Source organism: Protopterus annectens, chromosome 2.part0 (genome assembly GCF_019279795.1).
Source record: "Protopterus annectens isolate FY-2018-M chromosome 2.part0, PAN1.0, whole genome shotgun sequence".
Classification (NCBI taxonomy): Eukaryota; Metazoa; Chordata; order Ceratodontiformes; family Protopteridae; genus Protopterus; species Protopterus annectens.
The window spans coordinates 1,380,582,662-1,380,603,818 of NC_056728.1; the positions used below are offsets into that span (position 1 = coordinate 1,380,582,662).

Sequence of the window (21,157 nt, forward strand, 5' to 3'; positions counted from 1 at the left end):
AAAAGCTTTTTAATTTTGCTGAACCTAGCCTGCTAGAGTATCAGACCAAAACATACATTTGGCTGTCATACAACTTGTCAATGTGCACAGGCATAGAAGCTCTGAAACAGATGCTTACATAAACCATGTTTGCTGTAAACATCATGAAAATGTTTTTATTTCTAGGCAAGGTCCCAGGCAAGAATAAAAACAATAAAACACAGACAAGGGTATAGAGTAATTAAAAAATAAATTACTTTAGCCGCAAGTGGTACTTGCAGTTAAGTAGAAGTAAAGGTCATCCCTATGCACCCCCCACATATTCTACCAACTATATTACTCAATCGTAAAGCATCCCTACAACTTAACATAGTAACCTTCCCACCATACCTATTACCCACAGAGCACAATCATAAAGTTTCCCTTATAAACAAACACATTCAAAAACTGAGAAAACTAATAATCTCATGCATGTCAAAACTAGCCCTAAGTGGAGACATCCACCCCAACCCTGGCCCTACCATCTCCAACCCCAGTCCTCATAATCAGACTAGAAACCACAACTTCTCCCATATTACAGCCAATAGAAAGCCAAGTGACTTCCTTCTACTAAGCCTAAATATTAGAAGTATATCCAACAAAGTCCATGAACTCCATGCCACCATTGACTTATACTCCCCAGATATTGTCATCCTGACAGAAACCTAGCTAAAACCTCACATCACCAGTGAGCAAATACTCCCTACAGGTTACGGCATACTAAGAGTAGACCGGCTAAACAAAAAAGGAGGTGGTGTAGCTATAATATTTAAACAGCATCTAAACATCCAGATCTTAAAATCATCAGCTCCACAAATAGGCAATGAAGAAATAATATATACCAACCTCAAAATTAACCCAAACAAAACCATCAACATAATTGGATGCTACTTCCCACCTGGCCAAAACATCCCTCCACTAGAAAACCTCCTCAGCTGGTCTACCCACCATCTCCCCCAAGAAACTATCATCTTAGGTGATTTCAATATTGACTGGCAATCCTGTTCTGGCAACAATCCAACCCATCATGTACACCTTCATGGCTTCACCCAACTAGTCCAGTCACCAACAAGGATAAATAAAAACTCCAGCAAGCACACTACCCTGGATTGGATACTAGTCAGTAAGAATCTCCAGTCATATATAACAGGCTGCTTATCAGATAGCCTCAGTGATCACTCCCCAACATTCCTACTCAAAAAATACCTGTACCAAGCTAAACCTGTCATCTATCGACAAATACGTAAAAAAATAAACTTTAACCCACTCACATTCATCTCATCCCTCAAAGAATGTAACTGGCATGCTCTAAAGTACCTCAGTCTAGATGACGCAGTTGAATTTTTTAATACTACCTTCCTGAACATCCTTAATTACCATGCCTCCATAAGATTTTCCAGAACCAAAGCACAACCCTCCCCATGGCTACAGAAAACCACTAAGTCAGAAATGAAAAACAGGGATAAAGCCTGGGAGCACTGGCGCAAAACCAAAACCCCTGCAGCTAGACAGAAATTCCTAGAACTACGCAATAGAGTCAAAAAGCTAATAAAACGGGACAAATTCCAATACTACCAGTCTGCCCTAGACTCCTCACAACGCAGCCCCAAACAATTCTGGTCCTCCATAAACTCCATCCTCCACCCAGGTAAAGTCAGTACCCCTCCTCCTAACATCCCTCACTCCTCAGAAAATATTGCTACCTCATTCAACACACACTTCACCCAAACCATACTATCACTAGCTAAACAACACAACCCCCCTCCCCTCCAACCCACACCTTCAACTAGTAATCTCCCCACTGCCTTCTCTTTTTCTCCTGTACCTACCTCCAACATAAAAAAAACTTTTAACTAAACTTAAACCCACCAAATTAGCAGCAGACAACCTCTCAAGTGAATATCTACAAATCGCAGCTGATGCTCTGGCCTGCCCAGTATCCATCTTGATTAACAGATCTCTGTCAGAAAGTTACGTTCCCACATTGTGGAAAGCCTCACATATAATTCCCCTCCACAAAGGCGGACCCTCTGCAGAACTAACCAATTACCGCCCCATAGCTATTCTCTCTCCACTCTCCAAAATACTAGAGAGATGCATACACTCTCAGGTCTCACACTACCTCCTTACTAACAACCTCCTTTCCAGTACTCAGCATGGTTTCCGACCAAACCATAGCACCACCACTGCCTTACTCTCCTTTACTAACACTATCCTTCAGCATAAAAACAATGGCTATCTCTCCTCTGCTACTTTCCTAGACCTATCTAAAGCATTTGACATGGTCCCACACAAACAACTTATCTCTGTCCTCAATAACCTATCCTTCTCACAATCAGTCACCAACTGGTTTCAGAGTTACCTGTCTGACCGCCAACAATCCGTTGTATGGCAGAATGACATATCTCCCCAACTACCTGTCTCCATAGGGGTTCCCCAAGGATCCATCCTTGGACCCCTACTTTTCTCTGTTTACACCAATAATCTAGCCTCTGCCACCAAACATGGCACACTCATCCAATACGCAGATGACTTAACCATCATCTGCTCAGCCCAGTCCCTACCCAAACTGCAAACAGTCACACAGGAAGCCTTTTCCTCTGTTGAAACATGGTTATCCGATGCCCAATTAATACTCAACCCAAACAAAACTAAACTACTTATCTTCCAACCCACCAAACATACTCAAAACAACTCTCACTTTAACATCACAGCAAAAGACAACACCACTATATACCCAACTGAACACACCAAATTGCTAGGAGTGGAAATAGACAATAAACTAAAATTTGACATTCACATATCCATGACCATAAAAAAAGTCCACAAAAACTAGGAGCATTATACAGAAATAAACAATTTCTCACCAAAGCAGCAAAGATTTCAATAGCAAATTCCCACCTTATCTCCACCCTACTTTATACCTCTCCAGTATATACCAACTTAAGGCAATGTGATCTAAACAAGCTAGAGACCTGCTACAACAAAATCGCCAAATTCGCCACAGGGGCATCCTACCGTAGTCACCACTGTCTCTCACTTGCTGAACTGGGCTGGCTTGAACTCCCTCACCTCCTTCAGTGGTATCAACTCTCACTCGCCCACAAACTAGTAAACCATCCACTAAATGTCCCATCCCTCCAGAATCTACTCCAACCCTATCGCACCACCAGACCACTAAGATCCAGCAACAAAATCACTTGCAGATCACTAAAGCCAATAACTCTGCTGGTGAAGCACTATTCTCTTGCGCCATAGCCAAATTATGGAACTCACTCCCACCCACAATTACCTCCGTACCATCATGCACCAACTTCAAAACTTTATTAAAAGCGCACCTAAAAACATGCTGGCTATGCCCTTGCAACTCCCACTCTAATATCATCCACCCCATCCAACTACTACCTTTCTTTCCACTCCACTAACTACCTTGATTATAGCAAGCTCAGATGCTCATAAGCCTAGTACTTATTATACAGCAGGAACTTCTCATTGTTACATTTGTTAATGCCTGTTATGTACTTCACAGATAAAGATTCTAGTTGTCTACTGATGTACTATGTTCTTCATCTGTAAATATGTTGTAAGTAATTTATATGTTAAATTGTTGATCGCTATGTAATCCAATGTAACTACTGTCTGTTTATTTTACTGTGGAGCTTTTCTCCCCGGGCCTCCGGTGAAAATGGACCCACGTCCAGTCGGACACTCCCGGTCAACAAATTAAAATAAATAAATAAATAATAAATAATAAATAATAAATAAATGTATTTGGCATTACTCTAAAGTATCTTTCTGTGCCGCTCTTTTAGTCGCCCAAGTCATTAATCAAACCCAGGTCAGCTGGGATGCTCTGCCCAGTTCTTGATCAACGTTTTGAAGGGGTCATGCACATGATCCAGATGCATTTATGATGGGTTATATTAATGCTGTTAGTGCTGCTCTTGTTCTAGTTGTCTCAGTTAGATTATGTCATAAAGGCACCATTCTGTTATTTGATCATGAGTTAAGGACTTAATGAAGGCTCAGGCAAAAGTTGGAGTTTAAATAAGCCTGGACACATCTTTCTGTAGATAAACTTAGATGAATGCTGTGCATTATACCTGAATGATATCTCCCAAAAAGGCCATTTTTATGCATTTCTGTTCATCCAGAGAGTTTTTTCCTCACAGAATTGTGAAGAAGCTGCACATTATTTTGCATTGCCAAGGTTAGTCACTTGCTATCCCATGTAACATCTACGGAACATTCTAGGTCTTTAGTGTAAGGTGATGGTGATCCATACCTCTCAAGTGCACCTCATTACAAGGAACGTACCTCATTTGTGGTCTTAAAAAGTTCATGTTCCTCAAAGTTCCTCAATGTTCCACATTGAAAGACTCTGTCACACATTCAGTGTTAGGAATTTTTTTAAATGAAATCCATGGTAAATAGAAATGAATCATAATAATATATTAAAATATCTTGTTTATAAGTAAAACCAGCATATTTTAACCATCCTATGGCCTTCCTAGTTGAAGCTGTTAGTAAGCCATTAGTATGTGTTCCACATTTTGCCCATTTGTTCCACATTATGAGGGCTAGTGCTCCTCATTTTGGAGATGAAAGGTTGAGAGGTATGTGGTGATCTATGTCAAACAGAGTTTGCTTATTTCAGTTATGATAAGTTCATGAACGTTGTTTCTACAATGTGGCCAAGGGCGCCCGCAGGCAGGTGCAAGGGGGTGCACTTGCACCCCCCTGGAATCGGCTGGCCAGGAGAGTAAATTTTTTTTTTATTAGAAGTAAATTAAGGGCGTTCTTCTTTAAGAACTCCCTTTGCGTCCGGTCGTACAAATGGAGGTGCTTGCGACCCGTTTTCATCTTTTCCATGCGGTTTACGTCTTTATCTTCCGCATTCGCGCGTGAAATTTGAATTCTAGATGGGCGCCAGCAGAGATGCCGTGTTGTGTCCACGAAGAGGGTCTTGCCATTAAAATCGGAGCAAGCAAGCTGTTTCAGGAGCAGAGAGGGATTCCACAAAGGTAGGAAGGTTGCAGAAATAAGTTAGTTGGTTAATAACAATTACCAGGGAACATACTCCTTACTAATAGACTGAAGTGTTCATTATTATGCACTATTAGGATTGTGGTCCAAACTGACTGATTTTTATGACTCCATGTGTATGGTTGTGTTATTGCGTGTGCAAGTGCTGGCTGATCTGTTTTGCAATAAAATGCATGCAGCGAAAAAGGAATAAAATAAGGTTGTGTTTGTTTGGGTTGTGAAAGCAAGGTTTAAGTTGTGTTGCTTTTTCCTCTTTGCTAACAAGGTTTTGTTTCTTTACCAGAAATTTAAAACTGGAGTTCAGGGATAATGTTGGTTAGTTTGTGTGGTACTGTGTTATTACTTTGTAAAGTGACAGTGTGGATGTCTGGCAACCATTTGGCATAACCCAAAATGTTTGTTTGTACAGTTTTTATTTAGTTTTTTCAGGTTTGCAAAGTCGCTTTTTATACAAGTTAAATTTGTCTGCATGAATAATGTTGTATGTCCGTTTAATATTAGTGATGTCCTCTTGTGATTTATTTGAAGGTTTTAAATAATGCTGTTGAACTATACACAGCTCTTGTTATAAGAATTCTGATTTTTCTAACATTAGTCACAAGAAGCCAGATTTATATTTGGATGCTTGGAAAATACAGGTTCATATTCATAGTCCCAAGGATTGTAGTTGCTTTGGGAAGTCATCCATACCTGATACTATCATATTGACAACACACCCTTAGAGTTGACCCAGTAGTCAGGGACTTGGGGACACACACAGGTAGTAATCTAGCCTTTGATAATTATGTGTCTGCTGTGTTGAGGAAATCCTTATATGTTGCACAACTTATAAACAAAGGTATGGCATCTAAGTCCAAGGAAGTCATTGTTCCATCAGACCTATCATTGAGTACAATGCCCCCTTTGGTATATACCTAACCAGGCATATCCAATAACTATATATCAGGCATATCCAATAACTGAAAAGTCCACAGAGGTTCCTCACTAAAAGAATACATGGTGTAAGTAATATGTCCTATGCAGGTTGCCTCAAGGCCCTATCCCTGTATTCTGTCTCCTATAGGTTTTGAGGGGCAATTTATGCCTGGCATACAGGGCATTGTCAGGCCTCACTTTGATAGACCTCCTGCATAGCCACAAAATGATTTTGTCCTGTTGGGTATTCCTGATTCCATGTGTCTATATAAATGCTTGTATAGTACTTTGGTGTAGATGTGGCCAATTTGGAGTCTAAGTTGGCTTTACAGGATTTCACTAGTGCTCTTATTTGCTTGTTCAGGCTAAGGAGAGATTGCTTCCAATTGGGCACCTGCTCCTCCTTGGTCCTAGACTGCAATTTTTTCCTTTTGTTATATACTTTATTGCAGATGTCCACCAGAGAGGTTTACTCTTCCTTGCGATGGATGATTTTGTCCTGTTGGGTATTCCTGATTCCATGTGTCTATATAAATGCTTGTATAGTACTTTGGTATAAATTTGGATATCTGTGCCAGTTACTACAGAGGTGAAGGAGGCTGTGAAACTGTGTATACATTCCTCAGGAGATTGTAATCAGCTTTGGAGAAGTTTTTTGTTTGACCCTAGCTAGAGGGGGTCAGGGGAGATGGTGACTTCGAAAGTGACTGCTTTATGGTTGGATCTTGCCAGGAGGATAATACTGTAGGGGTGCTGCAGTGGTTACTCATGTTGGTTAATACCAAGTCCAAGATAGTATCACCGCTTGTTGGGGTATTGACTAGCTGTTCCAAAGCATTTGCATTGATAAAATCGAGGAATCTCTGGGCATTTGTGTTCTGGCATGAGTAATTTTCCTATCTATGGTTGGGTAGTTAAATGTTAAAAAAAATGGACACATTTCAATATCGGACTTCATATTCTTCAGAAAGTCAGAAAGTGTATGGTAACAAAAGCAAGCTTTTATTCTAGCAATTTTCTAAGTGTACAAGATGGATATTTGAAATGTATCCCTGTGTTTGGGACTGTATTCCCCATTATTGGCTTCATCCAGGTTTTGTGCTAGGGTTGAGAGTTATGGTAAGAATTGAAGTCACTGAATATGTTTGGGGCTGTATTAACCCAGTATTGGCTTTGTTCAGGTATTTATTGGCTTCATCCAGGTTTTTGCTAATGTTGAGAGCTATGGTAAGAACTGATTTCACTGAAAATGTTTGGGGCTATATTCTCTCATTACTGGCTTTGTCCGGGTGTTATTTGCTAAGAGGTTGAGAGCTATGGTGAGAACTGAATTCACTGAATGTTTGGTGGTTGTAGTCACCCATTATTGGCTTTGTTCAGGTCTTTTGTGCTAAGAGGTTGACAGCTGTGCTATGGTGAGAACTGAATTCACTAAATGGTAAAGTTTCAGTCTTCCTCTTTCACAAAACAGCTGATTTGGCGTAGTGGTATGTTGCTTTGACTGTTTTGCACGGGTCCCCTGGGTTCAAGACGTGGCAGTGAAATGTATGGTGGTAACGCAGCATTTTATTCTAGCAACTTTCAAACATTATACAAGTAATGTTTAAAATGTGTCCCTGGTTTTGGCCTTTGCCCCTAATAAATTTCGGCTTTTTCCAGATTTCTTGTGCTGCAAAGTTCAGAGATACAGCTGAGTGTCTAGTAGATTTTACAAGGAGCTGAGAGCTGCAGGGGAGCAAAAGTTTAGTGCTGCTTATGTTTAGTCTGCTTGCATTGTTAATAACACAACAGATAGTGTACTTGCTTTAGATGCTGAAGGCTGTGGGTTCTACTCCCACAGTAGGTAAATGCATTGCTGATGCTGTATTGTGTTGTAAAGGGGGTGGATGCTGCAGTCCTTTTGGCAAAGTTACCTAGTAACTATGAACCTGTTAACAGTTTGCTATCCATTCTCTATTGCGGTATTACTAGCTTTTCATTTTTACTGCATGCAACAAAGGCAATTTATTCTTCAAGGGTAACAGGCACTTTATTTGTAGATTAAACAATGACATATAAAGTGTTTGCTAGCAGCAACCTCTATTAGTTACAAATTTCTTCAATGTGGATTTTACTACAGAGATTGTGTATATTTTTACTGATACTGGTGGACTTGAGTAGACATTTTATGATGGAAATGTTCTGAATTGGGCAATTTTGTCATTGGTGGATGCTTTTGTTTCTTTGTTTACTGGAAAAATTTTCAAAACAATAAATTTAAAATGCCCTTTAACAACTGTACTGTATTGTACAAGGAATATAATGTAATACAGTCAGGAAGGTGTATCAAAGAGCATGTGTATGTTATGTTCGAGGGCCTATGATTTTGAAGACAGCCCAGAGTTAATATTTGCAATTGGCAAAATGTATTTTCTCTGAAAGTGGGTTTCAGTGCTGTTTCAATGCATGTGAGTTTCAAGGGCAGAGAAGTTTTAATGTTAGTCTATTTTCATTGAGACTGCATTGCTTTAATAGATATGTATTAGGGTTTGTGCTGTAAAATGCAAAATAAAACTTTCAAATGAAATCCTAAATCATCAGAAGTAAAGCAGTATGCACATTAGTGTTTATGGTAAATGGGGCAAAATAACCAAGGAATGGGACATTGGAATGGCTGCAGGGGGGGAAGCTCCATTTGACCATGATTTTGTGAGGGGGTATCAAACTCAGACAGCCCGGTTGAACTATACCTCTCAGTTGTCCATATCTTTGCAGAATTAATAGATATTTGCTGCTTATTTTTGGTTTGTTCCTCATAAAATTTGTGGTTTTCTAGCAAATAATTTAGGAATGAAGCCATTAAATGACAGACACTGAGTTTCAGATGTCATAACCTTCAGAAAAATGCATGCTAATGCAAGACTGTCTAAGTTTATACAAGAGCAATTTTTAGTAGTGTTTGTATGTTCCCCAATATATTTGGCCTTGTTCAGATTTCCTGCATTAAGAGGTTGAGAGGTACGTGCAAATCACTTTGTAGATTAGGAATATCCAAACATCTCAATTGTCCCCAATTCTGGCTCAAAATGTTGCTCTCCCCTAATAATCCCTCCTCCAAAATGGCAATTTTGGAAGAAAATGTGGAGGGTTTACAATTATAACTGTAATGATCAGTTATAGATTACCTTTATTTCAGAAATGCATGTGGATGCTATTATTTTGTTAGCTGCTTCAAGTTAACTGTTAATATTAAAAGGTGTCCCTTTTTTGACAGGTATTTTTGCATTACATTTTGGTCTGTTTTTCATAAAATTGTGGTTTCTGGCAAATTAGTGGCAAGTCATTAAAGAGTGAAGTTAGAAAATAATGGCAGACATTTGAGTTTCAGATTTTATACCCTTCAGGAAATTTGTACTAATGCAAGATCTACCTGTTCTATTAAGTTAATAAGAGCAATATTTAAAAATTGGCCTTATTTTTGGGCCTGTGTCCCACTTCTAGTTCTATGTATGGCTTTGTCCAGATTTCTTGCTCTGAAGTTGAGAGGTAGGAGTGTCAGCCATCACTGTAAGCCAGAGACATTTCAAATTATGACATACTTATTGCACCCCACCCCCCATTGTAGTGGCTCTGGATGTGTCCAAGAAAGGCAAGGAGCAGTTATGCAGTAAGTGTGCAGAGTATTCCCCCATCCAAGGTAGATCACAAATCTGACCGTGGCTTTTCATCTGTCCTTGATTTTGCAAAATGTTCTGGTTTTCTATCAGATTTTTATACTGTTGATTTATGCTTCTTATTATTCAGGAACTGCATGCTGTCACAGTGCCCTGTTCTTTTTAAGTAGCCATGGTTTAATGAACATCAGGTAAGCTTGTCGGATATTGTAAGATGCAAGTAAGCTTTAGTAAGCTTGTCGGACATTGTAAGATGCAAGTAAGCTTTAGTAAGCATATTGTTAAAGAATTGCCAGCATTGAAAGCCTTTTCGTTGTTGCCATGCAGAGAATATTTACATAGCTAGATAATGTATAAGCCTTGGGTATTGAAATGCATATGACAGTATTTGTAATAAAAGGACAGGATTACAGTGTTTTCAGAAGTTCATTACATTTTATTGGAGACCAGTGTCTTATAGCAGTGTCTGTGTGTTAGTACACTTGTAGTTGGGTGGCTTTAATGGTATATGGTAAATAAGCATTGCTACCTTACTTAAAAGCCAAGCCCTGCAACAACTAGCTCCACACTGAAGTCAAAACACAATAGCTCTGGTGGGTAAATGTACTCTGTAGTAATCAAAAAGGCAAATGTTTGAAATAACTACAGCTTATGTGCAAACACAATAGGTAGTGATGAAACAATGCTCTGCTAAAAATGCTTTAATGCTCCACATTGCTGAGCTGCAATCACTAGCTACCAGGATTTCACCCACTTCAGATCAAGCACGGTGCCATTCAGTGCAACCTTCCCAGAACTAATTCAAGTCTGACCAGAATTATTTGGTGTGTGTGTATAAGAGGGAGGTAGCATACCGCTCAGCTGTCCAGATTTTTGCCCCATATTCCTCTTAAAAAGGATTGAAGTTGCTAAATAATGAGACATTTCAGTTTTAGATGTCATGTCATTTAGAAAAATGCATACTAACACAAATCCTGTTACTCTTGCAATTTTCTAAGTTTCTGAGAGCCATATTTATAATCTGTCCCTATTTATTTTAGGCTTTGTCAAGATTTCTTGCACTAAGGGTGAGGCCTTGAGGGGTGTGGTATCTTTGTAAGAGAGAGAAAGTGAAATGCCCAAGTTAGAGTTAGCAGGTGGAATTTTCAAGTGCATTTTCAAGGAACTGTGAGTTTTAAGGGAAGCGAAGTTCACTGCTGCTCATGCCAAGTCTATTTACAATATGCAACAATTTTGTTTAGCAAATGGTATCTCTATTGTGGTATAAAGTTTTAAAGCTATGTTAGTAGCACCACAAGTAGAATACTTGCATCTTAATGTAAAGGCTTGAGGTTCTATTCCTACAGCATATACATTTGTATGCTGCAGTCCTCAGGATGTCCTCCTTTGGATGAGATGCCTAATAACTATGAACCTGTTTTTCAGCTTGTCATCCATTTTCTATTGCAATATACCAGCTTACCATTTTTTTTAATTTAACATAGGCAATTTATTCTTTGACGGCAGCAGGCACTGAATTTGTAGATGAAACACTGAAATATACAGTTTTCTAGCAACAACATCTTCATTAGTTTCAGATATCTTTAATGTGGAATTATTCAGATTACTTTTACTTCGGCAGCGATACTCAAACAAGTGTTGCTGTATAATACAAGGGATATAATTCAATTATATATTATAATTAATACAATCAGGTAAATCAAATAACTTTTGCATGGCCCTAACGGTGTGCAAGGAGCCTATTGCTTAAACAGTTCAAAGGTAAATAACCTGCCACTGGCCAGATGCATTTTCTTTGAATGTGGGTTTCAATGCCGTTTCATTGAATGTGAGTTTCAAAAGTAGAGAAGCTTTAATGCCAAGTCTGTTTTCATTGTAAGACTATTGCTTTGTTTAGGTTTAGTAAATATCTCGGTGTTTGGGCTATAATGTTTGAAATAAAAGTTGTAAATTAAATCCAACTGCCTGTAATCATTGTAGAACTAAAGCATAACACAGTATGCACACAGATTTGAACAGTGTCTACAGTAAATGGGGAGAAATAGCCAAGTAATGGGACACTGGAATGGCTGTGTGGGCGGGGCTTGGGGTGGGTGGACCTGGGCGGGGCTGTGTTGGCAGGGGGTGGGGTGAGCTATGTGGGAGGGGCTCTGGGTTTGCACCCCCCTGCAAAAAATCCTGCGGGCTCCCTTGAATGTGGCCAGCTATGTGCATGTTAGATCCTGGCCCTTTGAGATACTTACGAACTTGCTTCAGTTTGCTATGTCCAACTCTTTTCTGAATTGTACACTGTTTGTTGAGGAACAGGGTATTTCCAACAACACTGACATTGTAATTAATTATTTATGTTTTATACTTATTAATATTATTGATAATACTAGTATTTGTTTAGATATGAGGCCATGCAACAATTAGGTTTGATTACATACCATCAGAGGAATAAAAATAAGGTCATTAGGCTGTACACTCTAACCTTTCTTCCCTCCATCTCTGACTCTCCAAAATGTATCGCTACCCCAGACAAACTGAAATATTCTTGCTAGCTGCCCACCTGATGTCATGGTGAAGTCATAATATTATGTTCCATTAGAGGTGTTTCATTGATAAGAGATATACACAATGTTTGGTACATTTTTCATTCAGAGAAAGAAATGACAATATAAATTACAGGATGTATGAGCAGAAATTGATTTAAGCCGAAAGAATAAATGCAAAAATACATGAGTTATAAGTCTGTTTATTTTTGATCCACCCTGCATTTGTAAGTGTGAGCTCGGAGGTATAAGAAAAAAAAGAAAGCATTTGGCTTTGTGTTTCAAACCCTCATATCTAGGCTGCATAGTGCTAGATTTTTCTCAGCATGATTTACATTTAATTCTGAAATGATAAACTTTGGTACACCTGGGTGCTGCTGAAGCCAGAACAGGATTAGGACTGAGAAGGTAGGTAAAGATAAATTTGTTCTTAATATAACTTGCTTGCATCTGTGATTCTCTTAGAATAGTCATTTATTTGTTCATTCATTCATTTATTTCCTTATACCTCCTTTATGCTGTTAAAGGTCATGCCGCAGCTGCACTTTAGAAGATTAAAAAAGTTTTTGTCATCATATATTGGCAGAGTAGCAGTAATAAAATATAGTACCTGTTATGTTGTCTGGTATTCTTGTCCTTTGTTATCTAAAGATTTTGCTGTATTGTATTTTAAAAGATGTTGCATTTATAGCACATGCCTTATTCTTTAAGTGTTTTTAACATATTTTTATTTATGACTAAGCTTAAATAATCATGGAGAAGAATCGCTATTAACAGCTAACAGGATCATTTTTTTCTTTAAACCTAAACAAAAAAGGAGATTCTTCCCCTTTCACACTATTGTTTTCCAGAAAACGGTAAGGCTAACTTTTCAAAAAGCTTTATTATTATTCAGATCTCAAATATAATGCTGGATAATGTTGAAGCATTATCATTTCTGGGAATTCAGAGAGATTCCCTCCATCCATGTTGATTAGCTAACATGGATTAGTCAATTTGTGTGATAGAGAGATTTTCCAGTTGAGAGACAAGGTAAAGCTAAAGAGAGGAACATCTCATTAGTAACTAATTACCAGAGCGTTAGTGATTAATTACCAGAGCATTAGTGACTAATTACCACAGCCCTGAACTGAACATTGACCTATCAGACATGACAACACTAGTGTTCTCTCTCTCTACCAATATGCACACAAACAACCACCTCCCACATACACAGATTGTTCCATGCAGCCACCAACAAAGTTCCTAACACTCAATCACACTCACAGAAATAGTCACTCATAAACCCATATGCATGTTGCAACACATGTAAACAAAAACAAACGTAAAGAGCCGGATCCCCATGCTGACCTTCTGCAAGGCAACCACCCAGATAAACGCACTTTCACACATATGTACATACCCCATAGACACACATACAGAAGTCCACACAAATACACACTAATCCACACACACACTTTCAGCAGTTCTGTTATATTTACTTTTAGTCACAGTATGAGCCAATGACTACTCCTATAGGAGTAAAGGGGTGAATGCCGTCAAAAATACATTGTTCACTTTTGCTCCTAGGGAAAAAAAATATCTCAACAAAACAATTGCCTAAATCACTCTGCTGAGCTAGTCCAGAGTCATAGCCATTTCTGTGGGAGAACATATGGTAATTATATTAGCTATTACCCTGGGCTGAGTCATGTAGCTTCCCTAGTGAGAACACTCTCTGCACTACCACCATCACCACCACTAGGGGAAAAACTGTAGAGACGAGGGCAATTTCTGAATTGGAAAGGCTCACTTCGATGCAGAAACCTTCTAAGCTAAGGCTTCTGCATTGTGGTAAGCCTTTCTGAATCCTGCCCAGTACTTTATGCAGAATGTTGTAAACATCTCATTTGAGTGTTATCTTTCTTTAGCATACTTCTATCACACACAACAATTAATATTTCATTACAGATTTTTATTTAGCCTTTGGTAATGACCTCTCTATTTCTACTTGAAGTTTGATGGCACTTCTGTTTACCTATCAAGTTAGAAATACATTAGTTAAGCGATTAAGTCATGATGCATTAATTCTTAAATAAGATGTTTCCCAAATTGATGTTGTTGAGTTTGTAATTTCTTCTCTGTTTACTGTCTTTGCCTGTGTTGGCCCAGATTGCAACTGAAAAGATCCCCCAGAGCAGTTCACGTACCTGTTCAACAAATGATTAGTAAATAATAAATAAGTAAGTAAACTACTTCATATATAAGGATCGTAACTGAAGAATCCGACTACATTGGTCAGCAGCTGAGAACCCATTTTACAAGCCCCTTTCATTCTCTTCCTGTCCTGCTTAAAGGTACATGCATTACTTACTACTCCTTGCCCTGGAACCATGCACATAGCTCTCAACCTTCCATCTCCAAAATGAGGAACACTAGCCCTCATAATGTGGAACAAATGGGCAAAATGTGAAACATGTACTAATGGCTTACTAACAACTTCAGCTAGGAAGGTCATAGGATGGTTAAAATATCCTGGTTTTACTGCTAAAGAAGATTTTTAATGAATTAATATGATTTATTTCTATTTACCATGGATTTCACTTAAAAAAATTCCTAACACTGAATGTGTTATGACCCTTTCAGTGTGAAACTTCGAGGAACATGAACTTTTTAAGACCCCAGATGAGGTACGTTCCTCATAATGAGGTACACTTGAGAGGTATGACCATGCATGAGGCAAAGGAGAATATTCTTAAAACTTGTTCCCTTGTTCTTTCTTTCCATTTGCATGCATAATAGCTCCATCCTAGCTTGTCTTGTAAAACGTTTCTTGCATTCAAAACCAAAGACTCATTGCATTCTTCTGGTCATCAGCTCATTATCCAGCCCCCATGTTCACTCTGTCTGTTGCTGGCATCAGTGTTGTGTCAGTGATTCAGCCTAGTTACTAGGAGAAGCACACACAAGCAGCTTGAGGGACTGTTTCAACCTAGGCAGGACAGTGGTCTTGGAGAGCTGCTACACAGATATTTAAAGGAGGGTCCCACAACATGAAGCTATGAAAGAACTAGAGAGGGGAGCATGATGTAGACATCAGTCAAACTTCTCCCAACAAAGTGTACCATATTGTTGGCCTGTACGCTTTTGTGAAATGTCCTTCGACTAGTGAGTGATTGACATGTTGTGCATCATTAGATGATGCCCAAGAAGGGAGCAGGAAAGATGCTTTCTTAGCTGCCACCTGTGAAGTATGTCATGGGGTTCAAATAGCACACCTTCCGTATTGGAGTGTTTGGCTTACATGTTGGCCAGTTAATGTAGTGCATCCCCTTGAATCCCCTGGGGAATGCACTGAGATTATGCTTAGGACTGAAGAGATTTCTCATTTCCTTTCCCCTATTAAGTCCTTGTTCATCAGTGTTGCTTAAGGAGATTGTTACTGCCTCTGCTATAATATGTAGGTCCACCATCCTTCCTGCAGTGCTGGGCCTGTAAATGATGCTTTAGTCTGTGCTTCCCCTTGCACTGAGGCCAGTTTGCTAACTTCTAATACATTTCTGGCCCTAGCTTTATGCCTGTGGTCCCCAGTTAGCACAGGCCATCCCTAAAAGAGCTAGTTCAAGGAAGATGTCTCTCTATCTCTTTCAGAGTTCCTCATAAAAGATCAGCATTATCTTCTCTGCAACACAGGTAATTTCCCATCTCCATCTTTTAACCCCCCTTTGGATGGCCCCTCAATGGAAGAGACATTCAGGGTGAATAAATCCTGGCTGAATTAGCATGTAGTACCTCTGTACTCTTTTCCAACAGCCTTAATCCATTTTTTAAGAAAAATGTAAAGAACCATTGATCCTGCTCCCCTGTAATGTGTCCCTAAAGGAGCTATCTTTATAGCCTAGAGGCTCTCAGATTTTGTCTCAAAAGCAGACACACTCTAAACTCTCAGAAGATTGGAGCACCATTCTTTCTTAGCATGTTAGGGCAGATTCCTACATGATCTTTTTAACCCAACATAGGTCCCCAAGTCCATACCCCCTTACCAATACCATACCACATTTATCAAAAAAACAAGTAAGGTAAGGATATCGGCATGACAGACAAGATGTTTTCTTTGCCATTGTAAATTCCAGAGGTCTGTGCTGCCTGCCTCACCTTTATCAGTCACATTCCTTTCTCTTTTTTACCAGTATTTTGTAAATTTGTCAGACTTCTGAGATGATGGGATAAAAGAGTTTCAGAAGAAGATCGTAATGACGGCTTCCTTTCTCAACTTCCTTTGTGGTGTCTACCATTTCCCACTGTACTTTGGACTGTACCAACATCATGACAAGGGCAGCAACATATGGTTAGTGCCTTCATTGGATATCATGGCTTAGGATTTAATCTGTTAAAATAAATTTAAGATAAATGTTCTAGAACCCTATTTTCATGGTGAGACCCTGTTGGAGTACATTTCTTACAGTATCATTGAAGACCTGAAGAACAGGAAGCAGGCAGTGACCACCATGAATAGTCACTGTGATGTACCTGTGGCTCCTCCTCTTGTTCTAAGCTGGCATTTCCTCAAATGGTGAAGCCAGCCTCCCTGTGGAGGCCTAAACTAGGCTGAAAACATTATTGACCTAAAATGTTAACTCCTCTTGATTATTTATTTATTTTTTTGAGGATCAGACTAAATGCAGAAGAATAATCGTAAGTGAATATGTCTATTTGATTACAAGAGAACACTGAAAGAATTGGGTACTATACCAAATACCGGTTTTCTCAAGTGAATGTCTGCATGTCATTGTCTGCTTTTATACTGTGCAGCAAATGCAAATAATTATTCTATGTCTGTAACAGACTGAAAGAATCTACTGAGGTTTGAGAAAGGCCTACCATGACAGAGTTCAGGAACCTACATTGTAAGGCATGACAACAACAAAAGTGGAAGAGGCCTTCCCACAGATAGAGAAGAGTAATCACATATGGGACAGCTTTGCCTCTCTGTGCATTCTTACTAAGTCTCCCAAGAGGCAAGCTTTGCATGAGCATATTACAGCAGATTATTACATAGCCCTGCAGATGGGTGGCCAGTTATCCAGGGGTGTCCCACCTTAGAGAGCCATTAGCTAGGACATTTGGATGACAGATGTCATTTCAAATGATTGGATCATGGAGCTATTTGCTTGCTGTTCTTCCACTAAGAACTCCTATAAGAGATCAGGTGGTCTTTGTGTAGCTCATGGAAAAGCCCCAAACCTCATTCCTTAAAGGATCATAGAGAGTGTTCATCTTTGGAAAGAGGAAGCAGATGGTATTGCTCACTTTTCCTTGTTGAAGAATATGGGGCTTTCCTATACAGGACTTCAGCAATTTCAACAGGTGTATTAGGTAAATTAGATTATTGATGGTGACTCTTCAAGGCCTCATGTCCCTGTTTCCACAGAAGATTTTAATAGTTCTGTTAAACGTGATGGTTATATAATGACATGTAATGTCTGGAAATATCACAGGAGATTTATCCAGTTTGGGTCAACACAGTTTGTAGTATATCATATTGCCATTCATCCTGACATTACATGATAGGTGTTCACTAAAGTTCTAGTTATGACAGTGGAGGCCTTGATACAGAAGGGTCTCCTTGTGTTCCTATACTTAGGTGGAAAGGTCATGATACTCCATTAAAGAAGTTTCAACAGCAGCTCTTTCCTTTGTCCTCCCATTCTTAAAGACCCTTGGATTTACAGTCAGCTTGCTGATCTTCTGGTATAACTCCTTTGCCATCTGACTTTGGATTGGTGGACTATTTTAACTATGTTCAGTGCAAAATTACTCTTTTTATTACTGATCCTATCACACATTCTGGTGATGGATGCCTTAATAGCAAGTTGGTAAGCCTATTTTGCATCCTACTGAGCACAGAAGGAATATGGATCCATGAAAAGAGACTTCCAAATAAACATACTTGATTTGAAATCGATGCTTCCCACTCATCATGCTCTATGGAGTGAATTTAGACCCAAGTTTATTCTGCTGAGATGAGAAAAATACTTTGTGTTGTAGTGTATAAACAAGCATTGCAAGATACACTCATACCTCTTCTGTACAGGGGTGAAGAAGCCTGTTAATTGGACTTTGACTGGGGCATCACCTACATAACCATTCACATTCTGAGGGAACTAAATGTGATAGTGGACTTAAAGTACAGTTGTGTAAGTTGAATTTACCATAACAGTAGATGTTTGAATGATCACTGCTACAGTAGCCTTAGCTATATGGGTTATATCCTGCCAAGCATATAACAGCCAGCCAGCTTCCAAAGCTTCGGGGTACCTTCCACCACCCCAAACTGTCAAGCAGCTCAAGCTGAGCTGACTACAAGACAAGTTTGGGGTGCAAAGACCTTCAGAGCTTTCCTGTCAGTAGAGAGAGGGAGGCTTAGCCCTTAAAGGACAAGGCTAGGAATAATAAAAAATGAATGTCCACACCATGACACAAAAAGCACACCAAAAACAAGGGAGAGGGAGGAAGAGAGTGGCTACTGCAGCAGTGCTCATTCAAAATCTACTCTTATGGTAATTTTACCTTCAACAACTGTACTATGTTCTTCACATCGATCACTGCTGCAGTAGCCTTAACTACATCGGTAGATTAACATACCTAACTATATTTTAGAGGTGGAAGGAAAAAGATCCAGAGGGCTCTGGAAAATGGTCTAGCAAAGCATGACCTAAATCTAGAGAAAGAGTCAAGCTTATTGTGCTTTGTAAAAGTATGTACAGAGGACAAAGTATCAGCTTTTAGAATACTTCTAGAATCCAACCCTTACCAAAAAGCCATAGATGAAGCCAAGGCCCTTGTAGAGTGACCCTTGACCCTACCTGGAATAGATATGTCATGGTGAGTATAACAGAAGGTAGTAGCCTTAGAAAACCATTTGGAAATAATCTGTTTTGACAGTGGTTGCCCTTTCTTCATACCTTCACAAGAAATTAACAATTGATCCCATGATCTGAAAGATTTAGTTCTGTCAAGATGCTACCTGAGCTATCTGTGAACATCCACCGTATGGCATATTCTTTCTCCCTCATTTTTAGGTTCAGGAAAGAAAATGGGCAGATGGATAATTTGACTTAAAGTAAACCTGGATTCCACTTTCAGCATAAAAGAAGGATTAGTTCTCAAAGAAAACATGTCCTTGTAGAAAATGAGGTAGGGCTGACTCACTGTAAGAGCTTGCAATGCAGACACCCTTCTTGCAGAGGTCAGAGCAATCAATAAAACTGTTTTCCATGTCAAGAACCTCAAGTCAGCCAGATTATCTGATTTAAATGGAGCAAGTGTTAGTTTATCTGACACAAAATGGAGATCCCAAGGAGGGGCCACCTGTTTACATGGTGGCTTCTTATGCAAAACCCCTTTCATGCATTTGGACATGTGACTGCCTTAAAAGAGGAGTGTCCATGGGCAAACATTTTGAAATGTCTGATAAATTAACCTTGATGGGGGAATAAGAAAGGCCATAGGATAGTAACGTACACAAATATTGTGAAACCACAGAAAAACTATCCTTGAATGGAGGCTGGTTATGTTGTTGGGTCCAACTAGAAAACCTTTTCCATTTGCTACTATATGATCTTCTAGTATCCGGCTTTCTTGCCTTCATTAGTACCTGCTGCACGCCTTCAGTAAACAGGTACCTAAAGGGAATTAAGACATTATCATCAGGGCAATCAATTGAAGATGATTGATGTTGGAATGTATCAGGTATTCCTGTTCTTGTGTGAGTAGATCCATTCTGTGAGGGCTATTTCTGGGCCAGATGGGAGTCACCACAATGATCTTCAGAAGTACCCTGGATATCAGTGGAAAGGGTTAAAGGCATACAGGAACATTCCTGTCCAAAGAAAAGAAAAGACAGCTGTCTTCCAGGCCTTCTTGTGTGGAGTCCTGGAACAGAATTTTGCAGTTGATTGTTCAGAAAGGAGGCAAAGAGGTGTACTTGAGGTACCCCCATGGATGGATCAATCTTGGAAAACTTTGGATAGTTTCCATTCATGAGGGTCTGCCCTGGTCCTGCTCAGTTTGTCTGCACACAATTTTACTCTGATGGAATGTAGGATGCCTGTAGAATAAGACTACCCTGTGAAACTATATCCCGAGCTAACTTGGCCAGTCTGCAAAGAAGGTATGACCTGGTTCCCCCTTGCTTGTTCATGTATCACATCACCATAGTATTATCTGTAACCGCTTGAAGAGGTTCCGGGGATGAAAAAGTGGTTCAGAGAATGAGTGCCTTGCTTAGGGCAAGCATCTCCTTGATATTTATGTGATTGTGTCTGTCCTTCATGTCCCACACCCCCTGCACTTTTATCTCTCCTGAAACTCATCCCAAAACAAAGGCTGAAGTATCCGTGATGGCTGACTTGCTTTGGAGCAGGGAGGGAGAAGGGGAGACCTTGATTTAAGGATTTTAGTTGTTTCCACAAAGTGATTTCTCTTCTGAAAAAAAAAACAGTACTGGGATCTGAAAAGATAAATGGTGTTGATTCTGTGACCAAATAAATTTCAAGTGTCACTGTATCTTTCTCATGTGGAGTCTTGCTAGGGGTATCATGAGTATCATAGATGCCATGAGACCCAAAATCAGGAGGTATTCCCTCTCAGTGACTGAAGTCTTTATGGAAAAACTTAGAACTAGATTAAAATAAATATCTATGTTTTATCATGTGGAAGAAAATCATTTTGAACTGAGGTGACTAGTTGACATTCTAGGAACAAAATCCTGTGTGAGGGAGTCAAGAAGGACTTTTGAATGTTTTTTTTTGGAATCCCAGCTTCTGCAAGAGATCTCTCACCCAAGACAATTTCCTGACATTTTGAAAAAGGCTACGCAAAGATAAATAAGTCTTCTAAATACAGAAGAATGAGGACAGCCTATAGCCTGCAATGAGCTATAACTGGGCTAGAACACTCCTGATGAATAGATCGTCCAGATGGTAAGAGAGAAAACTGATAATGTGATCC

General features: G+C 39.4%; 1 protein-coding gene across 31 annotated transcripts in view; it reads left to right on the top strand.

Annotated features, from left to right (window-relative positions):
- Positions 1-21,157, top strand: part of ANK2 (ankyrin 2) — a 3,034,032-nt gene that overhangs the window by 1,690,048 nt on the left and 1,322,827 nt on the right. The gene's annotated exons all lie outside the window — the stretch shown is intronic.